Genomic DNA, 13,421 nt, shown 5'->3' on the forward strand with positions numbered 1-13,421 from the left:
TTTTTCATCGTGTACCTTTCATTGATTTATCGGGTGATTATCCATTTTAAATCATTTAAATTATTTACAAAGACAGTTAGTGAATGTTTAATTTGACTGTTGCATATCATATATTAAGTACATGTATTAGGAGAGTCTCGTTGAAACGTAGGTCACCTGAGGATGGTTCACAAAATGGTTCAAATGGCTCTGAGCACTATGGGACTTAACTTCTGAGGTTATCAGAACTTAGAACTACTTAAACCTAGCTAACCTAAGGACATCACACACATCCATGCCCGAGGCAGGATTCGAACCTGCGACCGTAGCGGTCCCCTGAGGATGTTCGTACAGAATGATACCAGTTATCGCATCATCAATGCTTTGGCCATGTTGTTCAGACAACACCGTTAAGCTCCAGAAGAGATATGAGGGACATTGCACGTGGATTAGACAACAGAGGAGGTAGAGTGTATGTAAATCTCTGCACGTGTCTTCGTGCAACCAGGATAAGTGTGCATATGATGGTGAAATATGATCAAAGCGTCGAACGTAAGAGATGTGTAGAACACAGGCGCACATAACAGTTCCAGGCACCGTGAGTTTTCCTGAGAAAGTCCTTTGCAGAATAACATCGTTGTAATCAGTATCTGGAAGTTAAAGTGTTAGTACAATTTTCTTTTAAGATCGAGATGGAAGCGCTGTTTATACGTTTGAAGGGTATGCGTAATGCTGACGCCTTCTTGCACTTTGCAGTTACGTGCCCAGGTGAATTTAATTTTCATCCATTATTATTCTTAGCCTCTTTGTTGAAGAATGCAAGTTGATATTTCATTTAGTGTTAAATATGGTAGAAATTCAAGATATTTCGAGCTAATGAGTATTGAATGACCAACCAAGATAGCATGGGTTTTGGATGGATTGAGCTTTAATCCTATATTCAAAATGTTCAAATGTGTGTGAAATCTTATGGGACTGAACTGCTAAGGTCATCAGTCCCTGAGCTTACACACTACTTAACCTAAATTACCCTCGGCCGTTGTGGCCGAGAGGTTCTAGGCGCTACAGTCTGGAGCCCCGCGACCGCTACGGTCCCAGGTTCGAATCCTGCCTCGGGCATGGATGTGTGTGATGTCCTTAGGTTAGCTAGGTTTAAGTAGTTCTAAGTTCTAGGCGACTGATGACCTCAGATGTTAAGTCCCATAGTGCTCAGAGCCATTTTGAACCTGGTTCTTTTAACCACCAAAGATCCTCCCACTCAAAGATATTATACTCGTTCCACCTTGCGGTTGGCAACTATCGACTTTATTTTCTGGATCTACCCTGATCAGACCTTAGCACATACCTTTCACGATTCAGGGAAATCACGGATAACCTAAATCTGAATGTCCAGACACGGGTTTGAATCGTCGTCCTCCCGAATGAGAGTCCAGCGCTAAATCTTAATAGACATCCTCTTTCAGACGTAGAAAAGCTTACCAACTTTCGCTAGTATCGCACAACTCTTTCTTGATCTTGTGATTTCCTTTTCCATTGGTGTACGAGAATAACAGCCAGATCAAAAAAGTTAAGTATCACGACCGATATTAAAAATACAAAAAGTCTTACTTTCGTAGATTCAGTGGTGCGGTAACAAAAGGAAAAGAGCTAAAGTGCTCAAGTCAAGCAAGTAAACGTTACCTTACGACTAAATGGCGCAGCGAGTGCTAGTTACAGGGCGCGAATAGTGCAGAACGGCACAAATTAAGAAAACGGTTGTATTGTAAATGAAAGTTATAACAAGAGATCAAGCTTAATAACAAAGACATAAAGGCAGACAAGAAATGAAATTTACAGGAAAATGCTGTAAAATCGGAACTTAATCGTAAGCGCCATCTGTTCAGTTCCGTTAGCATTAAAATGAACAGAATTAACATAGTAGGAACCAAAGACGAGAAGAAAAGTAGGAGTGGAGGACAACAACGTTTGAGAACTGTGTTAAAGACCTTCAGTCAAAAAACGACAGTACGCTATATACGTGTGAATAAGGTCTGAACCCATTAAATAAATTTTTATTTTGTAAATCTAGCTGTTAATTGATAGTGATACCATCATTAATAGAGATATGCTTAAAAAATTCCAATTCTTCGAGAATGTGAAAGCTGTAACCTTAGTGTTGTTTATGGAGGATAGTAACTTCATCGTGTCCCCTCGATTTGTTGGCTGCAATAAGCAAACTGATCCGCAAATAACGAATTATGTACGTTAGTGTTCTTTCTATATTTTATTGCTTAGAAATGCTCATTTGTCTCATGCTGATGGCTCTTCTATTCTATTCTATGCAATAAACTGGCAAGCGTCGCAGGCGAGTTTATAAAACCCTGAATTACGCAAAGAAGTAATCGAAGATTTCAAATTGTGAGTTAGAGTTTTCGGCAAACTGCCATCAGCGGAAAGAGAACTTTGCACCCATTTCTTTTTTCTAGCAGAAGACAAATTCTGTAAGAACTGGTCCTTTTTGAGTATGGTACTGAGTTAAATTTTTTTCCTTTTCTCAGAGTCATTACTAGCAATATTACCCAAGAAGTGATTCTGCTGTTTTTGCTTCGAAAATATTATCCACTAAGGAATGCCCATAATCATTATTAACTGCTACAGTTTTTATTAAATTCATTTCAAATTTAAGTTTCTTGGCTGAATGGAAAAAACTTTCTAGATTCCTTACGAAACTGCAAAACATATTATTAATTATAATTAACGTTAGTTACTTAGGCCTTACTCGGTGAAGTAAATATCCTTCACAATGAAAATGAAGGTTATGGCCTGATATTCTTGAAGAACTGGATATTATTAAGCATACATCTTTTAATGGTGATTTCATTGTCAGTGATCAGCTGCACTTGCGAAATAAAAATTTCTTTAATGTGTAGCGAAGCAGCCTACTCACGCAGTAGTAAATTCACATCAGTCTTTCCATTGTGTGCCAGCCAGTCCGTTGTAACTAGCTCTGACGTCATAAATACATTAAAAATCAAATAAATAACCTGAAACGGTTCTAGCATGTCAGGAGTAATACTAAATTAATATGTGTTGAATATCAGTTCGATAACTTTAACCATTTTCGAAATTTGGATGTTTTTCTGTAAAAATCATTGGCGCAACAGAAAAGAGCTAGAAATTTAAAAATTTATATTTAGATTCCTTTTTCATAATTATTCAATAGAAACAGTCTTCTGGATCTCACAAATTAAGATTTTAGTTGAAATTCATAATTTTCTGGTTTTCGTCTTAAAAATTAAGGAAGCAAGATAGATTAAGTAGGCTAATAAATAAGGCTAGGATGTTTAGATTTAAGTAGAATGGAGATCCGCTATAACCATAAAGATTTGAGAAGTTTCATTTGAATAACTATAAAACTATAGCGATAGCGAATCTCCAAAGGGCAAGTTCAGAGCTCGTCTACTGCGTGTAGTGTAATTACATTAATTCTCTCGCCCAAAATATTTTACTTAGCCACGTCAAACTTTTATTATGATTATTTACCTGTGTGTTGAATGCACATTTAAATTAAGAGCTTCATCGGCCATCAGCAAAAGAAGCTATGATTTATTCGGTAACTTACTGTGGTGCACTACTAGCCCAGCGGCTAGTCGGGAGAGCCGATTTGATCAGGCGTTCCCTTAGCCGTCCGCATCGCGGCTTTATATATAAGAACGCTGCGCGAGGAAGCAAGGCCCCAGTTCTCTCCAGAGGCTGAATGGCACGCCATCTGTGTCGGGACTCGGGAGTCGCGTCGCGTCGGTATCATTGCTACAAACAGCCTCGGATGCCGTATTAAGTTACTCCGGATACGCGTAACCATGAAATCATTTTCGAGTGAAGTGTTAATTCTGCGATGACTTTAATTATCGATCTTCAGTTTGCGTATTGTCGTATTTTCACGTGCCGCCGCGGGACAAACATTCTACCATTATTTAGCGTGGCGTTTGATGAACCTAATCATCAAATTATGGCGAGCATTCATTTAAACATTTAATTTGGACATTTATAGTTGCATCAGCGCATTAGACTCTGAACTGCTCTGTTAGATTGTGTGGATTCTTTTGTTTTCATCTGTGACTTTCAGAATACAGAACGTTTGTTTTCACGACCGTTTTTGATTATAAATCCCAGACAATCTCCTAATTTCTCACAGCTATAAGCTGTAACTATAAGTGTATTCTCAGATGAAGTGGGCACTAGGAATTCTAATTACAGGCTTCACGTTTTGCTAATCACTTTCTGGTTGCCAATATTGTAGTTAGAGAGCCAGTGTTGAGAACGGCGAAAGACAGCATAAATAACATTCTAAATAACAGGAACTGGTTTTACATTCTACAAACCTAACATTTATATAAACAACCTAAAATTGACATAATTCCACCCGCCGCCCCACAAATGGCTTTAAACCTTCGTTTGACGTATTGTCATTATTCGGCTGAAGGTCTGTACACACAGTGCTCATACTCTGCTGTCCTCCTCTTTTCATTGTTTTTATTCTATTCCATAACTGCTATTATTCCTACTATGCTAATTCAGTTCAGTTTAAGTACTTTAATGCTAACTGCACTGGACAGATGGGGCATACAATTATTGTTTCATTTGACACAATTTTCCAATATATTTCATTTACAGAGGTTGGACCTTAAATAGTGGCAACTATTTATTCACAACCGATACAAGAGTTACTTGTTTGCACCTGTTACTGTCCTTCAAAGTAGTCACTAGCGTTGTGTAGAGCCCGTTGCCAGCGATGTAGAAAGCGTAGTATACCGTTAGATGAGCCTGTTCTGTTAATGATGCGAATAGAGCGGTCTATTACCTGTCGAATCTCTGGAACAGTTCTGACGCTAATGTCACGAAGTGGTTCCTTCATCTTCGGAATTAAGTCACAATGACTTAAGTCGTATTACTGTTCGTTTTTGGAACATCACCTGCGAACAGATTTGCGACATTTTCTGCTCAACCCAACCATCATTTTGCACTAAAATGCTCGAGCGCATACAGCGAAAGCTGTGGCTACACTGTTCGGTCTATGGGACTGAGAAGTACTGTACTATCCACCATACTCCCGAGACTTAAGTCATTGTGACTTTGATTTGATTCCGGAGATGAAGGAAACACTTCGTGGCATTAGCTTCAGAACTGTCCCAGAGATTCGACAGGCAGTAGACCGCTCCATTCGCACCGTCAACAGAACAGGCACTGCTAACGGTATACTACGCCTTCCACATCGCTGGCAACGGGCTCTACACAACGCTGGTGACTACTCTGAAAAAACAGTAACAGGTGCAAACATGTAATTCTTTTGTATCGGTTGTGAATAACTAGTTGCCACTATTTAAGTTCCAACCCTCGTATTGTCTGTCTTCATACTTCCGTTATTAACCTTAGTCTCTTGTTATTATTATTCTCATTTATAATGGAACTGATTTCTTAGTTTGTGCTCCTCTGCGCTATTCGCACGCCCTAGGCGTCATGCCCTGCGCTGTTCCCACGTAGCGGCGAAATCAGTTGACAAACCACCTTGAGAGATGTCCGAAATAACAGACGCCATGCATTCATATAATGTAGCTGATAGGTTTTCACTATCCCCCCATACAGACACAGTGTGTCTTCCTCACCAGCTACCTGGGTAAGTACCACACGAACTTCTTTCTGGTAACATCTGGGATGGCATCTTCTGCATTGCCCTGTTGGGCCAGTACCGACATCTTCTATCGAGCAATGTAGCGGCTAAGTAGTTGCTGCGAAGTATGACACCCGCTGACTAGCCATCGGTCCGTCCTTCCAGGCGACTATTCTTCGTTTCTTCTTTCTCCTCTAGAAGGATCTCTTCCTGCCTTTTTGACAGAGATATTTACTCTGTGTTTTTGCCAACGTCGTGAAATTTCTAGACTGGTGACTGACCCTTCGGTCGTTGATCAATGCTTCTCACGTTGACCAAATACGTGACCAATATCGACACACGTTGCGGCTTTCCATTGTTTTACCTCTGTGCTGACGTGTTCGGGCATTGCCCTTTCGTCCGCCTCCGCATCGCCAGATACGTCACGCACGTGAGTTCAGTATGCTGATAGTTCCTGGGGCATTGACCGCCGATGTGCTTACTGCGATGGTCGTTGTTCTTCTTGGAAGCATTGCCCATCTGCTCGGTAGTTGATCTGTCGAAGTGCTGACTGCTGCTACGCAAACTCCACTGGTCATCGGCCTTCTCACGTTGGGTCAAAACGTGACCAATGTCTACTCACGTGCCGGCTTTCCTTGCTCGACAATTGCCGCTTCAGAACATTGTGGCTTAACGTGTAAAACTCTCTAAAATGTTCACTTATCCTATAATAACACTTTACATACGTTTCTGCTTTAAACAACCAAAAACAACACATAATTATTATGCATAATTATTACACGTCCTACAGTTTTCTACACTACTAGTCATTAAATTGCTACACCACGAAGATGACGTGCTACAGACGCGAAATTTATCCGACAGGAAGACGATGGTGTCATATGCTAACGATTAGCTTTTCGGAGCGTCCACACAAGCTTGGCTTCGGTGGTGACACCTACAACGTCCTGACATGAGGAAAGTTTCCAACCGATTTCTCATACACAAACAGCACTTGGCCGGAGTTGCCTAGTGAAATGTTGTGATGCCTCCTGTAAGGAGAAGAAATGTGTACCATCATGTTTTCGACTTTGATAAAGGTCGGATTGTAGCCTATCGCGATTGCGGTTTATCGTATCGCGACATTGCGGCGCGTGTTTGTCGAGATCCAGTAATTGTTAGCAGAATATGAAATCGGTCGGTTCAGGAGGCTAGTAAGAAACGCCGTGCTGGATCCCAACGGCCTCGTATCACTAACAGTCGAGATGACAGGCATCTTATCCGCATGGCTGTAACGGATCGTGCAGTCACGTCTTGACCCCTGAGTCAACAGATTGGGACATTTGCAAGACAACAACCATCTGCACGAACACTTCGACGACGTTTGCAGCAGCATGGACTATCAGCTCGGAGACCATGGCTGCGGTTACCCTCGACGCTGCATCACAGACAGGAGCGCCTGCGATGGTGTACTCAACGACGTACCTGGGTGCACGAATGGCAAACCGTCATTTTTCGGATGAATCCAGGTGCCTCATTTTTTCGGATGAATCCAGGTGCTATTTACAGCATCATGATGGTCGCATCCGTGTTTGGCGACATCGCGGCGGACGCACATTGGAAGCGTGTATTCGTCATCGCCATACTGGCGTATCACCCGGCGTGATGGTATGGGGTGCCATTGGTTACATGTCTCGGTCACCTCTTATTCGCATTGACGGCACTTTGAACAGTGGACGCTACATTTCAGATGTGTTACGACCCGTGGCTCTACCTTTCATTCGATCCCTGCGAAACCCTACATTTCAGCAGGATAATGCATGACCGCAGGTTGAATGTCCTGTGGGGGCCTTTCTGGATACAGAAAATGTTCGACTGCTGCCCTGGCCAACACGTTCTCCGGATGTCTCACCAACTGAAGACGTCTCGTCAATGGTGGCCGAGCAACTGGCTCGTCACAATACGCCAGTGACTACTCTTGATGAACTGGTACCGTGATGAAGCTGCATGGGCAGCTGTACCTGTACACGCCATCCAAGCTCTGTTTGACTCAATTTTTTTTTTTTTTTGGTCATCAGTCTACTGACTGGTTTCATGCGGCCCGCCACGAATTCCTTTCCTGTGCTAACCTCTTCATCTCAGAGAAGCACTTGCAACTTACGTCCTCAATCATTTGCTTGACGTATTCCAATCTCTGTCTTCCTCTACAGTTTTTGCCCTCTACAGCTCCCTCTAGTGCCATGGAAGTCATTCCCTCATGTCTAAGCAGATGTCCTACCATCCTGTCCCTTCTCCTTATCAGTGTTTTCCACATATTCCTTTCCTCTCCGATTCTGCGTAGAACCTCCTCATTCCTTACCCTATCAGTCCACCTAATTTTCAACATTCGTCTATAGCACCACATCTCAAATGCTTCTATTCTCTTCTGTTCCGGTTTTCCCACAGTCCATGTTTCACTACCATACAGTGCTGTGCTCCAGACGTACATACTCAGAAGTTTCTTCCTCAAAATAAGGCCGGTATTTGATATTAGTAGAGTTCTCTTGGCCAGAAATGCCTTTTTTGCCATAGCGAGTCTGCTTTTGATGTCCTCCTTGCTCCGTCCGTCATTGGTTATTTTACTGCCTAGGTAGCAGAATTCCTTAAGTTCATTGACTTCGTGACCATCAACCCTGATGTTAAGTTTCTCGCTGTTCTCATTTCAACTACTTCTCATTACCTTCGTCTTTCTCCGATTTACTCTCAAACCGCACTGTTTACTCATTAGACTGTTCATTCCGTTTAGCAGATCATTTAATTCTTCTTCACTTTCATTCAGGATAGCAATGTCATCAGCGAATCGTATCATTGATATCCTTTCACCTTGTATTTTAATTCCAATCCTGAACCTTTCTTTCGGTTCTAGGCGCTTCAGTCTGGAACCGCGTGACCACTACGGTCGCAGGTTAGAATCCTGCCTTGGGCATGGATGTGTGTGATGAATTAGGTTAGTTAGGTTTAAGTAGTTCTAAGTTCTAGGGGACTGATGACCTCAGATGTTAAGTCCCATAGTGCTCACAGGCATTTGAGCCATTTTTGAACCTTTCTTTTATTTCCGTCATTGCTTCCTCGATGTACAGATTGAAGAGTAGGGGCGGAAGGCTACAGCCTTGTCTTACACCCTTCTTAATATGAGCACTTCGTTCTTGATCGTCCACTCTTATTATTCCCTCTTGGTTGTTGTACATATTGTATATGACCCGTCTCTCCCTATAGCTTACCCCTACTTTTTTCAGAATCTTGAACAGCTTGCACTATTTTATATTGCCGAACGCTTTTTCCAGGTCGACAAATCCAAGGAAGGTGTCTTGATTTTTCTTTAGCCTTGCTTCCATAATTAGCCGTAACGTCAGAATTGCCTCTCTCGTCCCTTTACTTTTCCTAAAGCCAAACTAATCGTCACCTAGCGCATTCTCAATTTTCTTTTCCATTCTTCTGTATATTATTCTTGTAAGCAGCTTCGATGCATGAGCTGTTAAGCTGATGGTGCGATAATTCTCGCATTTGTCAGCTCTTGCCGTCTTCGGAATTGTGTGAATGATGCTTTTCCGAAAGTCAGATGGTATATCGCCAGACTCATATTTTCTACACACCAACGTGAATAGTCGTTTTGTTGCCACCTACCCCAATGATTTTAGAAATTCTGATGGAATGTTACTTATTCCTTCTGCCTTATTTGACCGTAATTCCTCCAAAGCTCTTTTAAATTCCGATTCTAATACTGGATCCCCTATCTCTTCTAAATCGACTCCTGTTTCTTCTTCTATCACATCAGACAAATCTTCACCCTCATAGAGGCTTTCAATGTATTCTTTCCACTTATCTGCTCTCTCCTCTGCATTTAACAGTAGAATTCCCGTTGCACTCTTAATGTTACCACCGTTGCTTTTAATGTCACCAAAGGTTGTTTTGACTTTCCTGTATGCTGAGTCTGTCCATCCGACAATCATATCTTTTTCGATGTCTTCACATTTTTCCTGCAGCCATTTCGTATTAGCTTCCCTGCATTTCCTATTTATTTCATTCCTCAGCGACTTTTATTTCTGTATTCCTGATTTTCCCGGAACTTGTTTGTACTTCCTCCTTTCATCAATCAACTGAAGTATTTTTTCTGTTACCCACGGTTTCTTCGCAGCTACCTTCTTTGTACCTATGTTTTCCTTCCCAACTTCTGTGATGGCCCTTTTTAGAGATGTCCATTCCTCTTCAACTGTACTGCCTACTGCGCTATTCCTTGTTGCTGTATCTATAGCGTTGGAGAACTTCAAACGTATCTCGTCATTCCTTAGTACTTCCGTATCCCACTTCTTTGCGTATTGATTCTTCCTGACTAATGTCTTGAACTTCAGCCTACTCTTCATCGCTACTATATTGTGATCTGAGTCTATATCTGCTCCTGGGTACGCCTTACAATCCAGTATCTGATTTCGGAATCTCTGTCTGACCATGATGTAATCTAATTGAAACCTTCCCGTATCTCCCGGCCTTTTCCTCTTGTGATTCTTGAACAGGGTATTCGCTGTTACTAGCTGAAACTTCCCGTTACAGGACTCAATTAGTCTTTCTCCTCTTTCATTCCTTGTCCCAAGCCCATATTCTCATGTAACCTTTTCTTCTACTCCTTCCCCTGCAACAGCATTCCACTCGCCCATGACTATTTGATTTTCGTCACCCTGTACATACTGCATTACCCTTTCAATATCCTCATACACTTTCTCTATTTGTTCATCTTCAGCTTGCGACGTCGGCATGTATACCTGAACTATCGTTGTCGGTGTTGGTCTGCTGTCGATTCTGATTAGAGCAACCCGGTCACTGAACTGTTCACAGTAACACACCCTCTGCCCTACCTTCCTATTCATAACGAATCCTACACCTGTTATACAATTTTCTGCTGCTGTTGATACTACCCGATACTCATCTGACCAGAAATCCTTGTCTTCCTTCCACTTCACTTCACTGACCCCTACTATATCTAGATTGAGCGTTTGCATTTCCCTTTTCAGATTTTCTAGTTTCCCTACCACGTTCGAGCTTCTGACATTCCACGCCCCGACTTGTAGAACGTTATCCTTTCGTTAATTATTCAATCTTTTTCTCATGATAACCTCCCCTTTGGCAGTCCCCTCCCGGAGATCCAAATGGGGGACTATTCCGGAAACTTTTTCCAATGGAGAGATCATCATGACAATTCTTCAATTACAGACCACATGTCCTGTGGATACACGTTACGTGTCTTTAATGCAGTGGTTTCCATTGCCTTCTGACCTTTGATAAAGAATCAGCATTGGCGGCCGAAGACTTCTTGACTCAATACCCAGATGTATCGATGCCGTTATTACGGCCAGAGGTGGTTGTTCTGAGTACTGATTTCTCAGGATCTATGCATCCAAATTGCGTGAAAATGTAATCACTTGTCACTTCTAGTATATTTGTCCAATGAGTAGCCATTTATCATCTGTATGTTTTCTTGGTGTAGCAATTTTAATGGCCAGTAGTGTATTTTTACTCCTTGTAGTGCTATTTAAGTTTTTTGATATGGGTGTTGCTCTTCTGTGCCGAGTAAATAATTTTTGTAGGTACCTCTAACTCATTCCGATGAGTACATCCTTAGTTAAACCAGGTCAACACTATAAATTTTTTGCAACTGGTTGCCTGCTTTTATCCTTTATCGTAACTGATATGTAGCTCCTGGACTTCCGTCACGTTCAAGATTGTGATTGCAGAGGGTTGCCATCGATAACTACACCAAATCCGTGAGCCGTTCGGTTAATTCTTGGCCGAGGGGTTACGAAGAAGCTCCGCCTTACCATATCGAGACGAGACACCATTAGGTGGGAGCGGAAGGATTTGGGAGGCCCGGAGGCGATTAACGGCCCGCTCCGGCCGCCACCGACGCCCCCGCTTCTGCCGCGCCGCCTCCCGGCATTTGCATTATGGCGCCGAGGCGTTCGGTAATTAGGCGGCGCTCTGTTCCGCGGAGCATGAATCACAGCCAGCCAGCCAGCAGGCAGCCGCGCTGGCGCCCCAACTGCAGCCGGCCGGCAGATTTGCATGCGAGCTCCCCCGCACACATCGCCCCCACCCTCTGGCACCAACGTCTCTCCAGGTAGACTGAGGGTCACTGCTCGGTGTGCTGCCCCACGACTCCCTGCCACAGAGCTGCACGTGTGACAGGTGTAGGTGGACATGCCGGGTCTTCTTGGCGCAAGTCCTTGGCAGTTATAATAAGAAGCGGAGAAGATCACTGTCTATAAGTGCACCGGCGACAGGGACAGGAAACCCGAACGCAGGAGGCGACAAGCCTGAAAAGACGCTGGTTGCACAAACCAAAACTGTTCAGTTAACATCTAAACCATTAACCAACTTAACTTGCAGTTTATCAGAGAAACAGCAGGTGAACTCTGATGCAAAGGTTCCTGACACCGTGTCCACGTCGCCAGCGTACCCAACTGGGCACAGTCACACAGCCACGCGCTCTGTGACCGGAGCCCTCGTCGTCTCTGCACGCACGGCGGCGGAATACCACTCCTCAGGTTAGGCGAATTACTAGTCCATCATTCCCGCCTCCAGACGGACAATTTAAAGACGACCGTGGGCGCTCCCACCAAGTAGTGACTCGGAACCACAGCCGTGGCCCCCGGGTGCTCACAGCAAGAGCTTGCAGTCTTGTCGGGTCAGCTCGTCCCACTCGTCTCGCACCGCCAGGATAGACCACGCGGCTTCTCGGAACAACAGCCAACTCTCCACCGCCACGCCACGCCGCGGTCTCCTCGTACGACTTTCTCTAATTCCCGATTTTAAAAACCGACCGACCGACTCGTCTCCGCTAGGCAACCAACCGGCCATCCCCCCCAAAGATCTTATTCCCTTACGCAAGGCTAACAGGAAGCAACGACTCGAAGATCGATAATACCAGACACGCCGCCAGAGGGGAGCCTCAACAGAATCGGACGCAGCATAACGATAAATATGAAAGAATCAATTAATGATGGAATGGAAGGACTCAGAACAATCTTTACAGCGCGATATATGTGGAGAGCCGACACACGGCTCAGCTTCCGACCTTCAGTGAAGGCAGAGCCAATTTGGCTGTTCCTTCAGGGGTATTCGCGGATCCGATGATAGTGGCTTCTCTCCTTGCACATCCTCTCTAGTATCCACTTTGAGATCTCTCTGACCGGATTTGAAATAATGACTTCGCTGAAACAAAAAAAAAAAAAAAAAAAAAAAAAGGAAAAAAAAGAAAGTGGTGCAAAACAGTTTCTTAACTGCTCCTCAAAGGACACACACTATGTGATCAAAAGTATCCGGAAACCCCCAAAAACTGACGTCCTTCATATTAGGTGCATCGTGCTGCTACCTACTGCCAGGTATTCTACACTCCTGGAAATGGAAAAAAGAACTCATTGACACCGGTGTATCAGACCCACCATACTTGCTCCGGACACTGCGAGAGGGCTGTACAAGCAATGATCACACGCACGGCACAGCGGACACACCAGGAACCGCGGTGTTGGCCGTCGAATGGCGCTAGCTGCTCAGCATTTGTGCACCGCCGCCGTCAGCGTCAGCCAGTTTGCCGTGGCATACGGAGCTCCATCGCAGTCTTTAACACTGGTAGCATGCCGCGACAGCGTGGACATGAACCGTATGTGCAGTTGACGGACTTTGAGCGAGGGCGTATAGTGGGCATGCGGGAGGCCGGGTGGACGTACCGCCGAATTGCTCAACACGTGGGGCGTGAGGTCTCCACAGTACATCGATGTTGTCGCCA

This window comes from Schistocerca serialis, chromosome 9, assembly GCF_023864345.2.
Source record: "Schistocerca serialis cubense isolate TAMUIC-IGC-003099 chromosome 9, iqSchSeri2.2, whole genome shotgun sequence".
NCBI lineage: Eukaryota > Metazoa > Arthropoda > Insecta > Orthoptera > Acrididae > Schistocerca > Schistocerca serialis.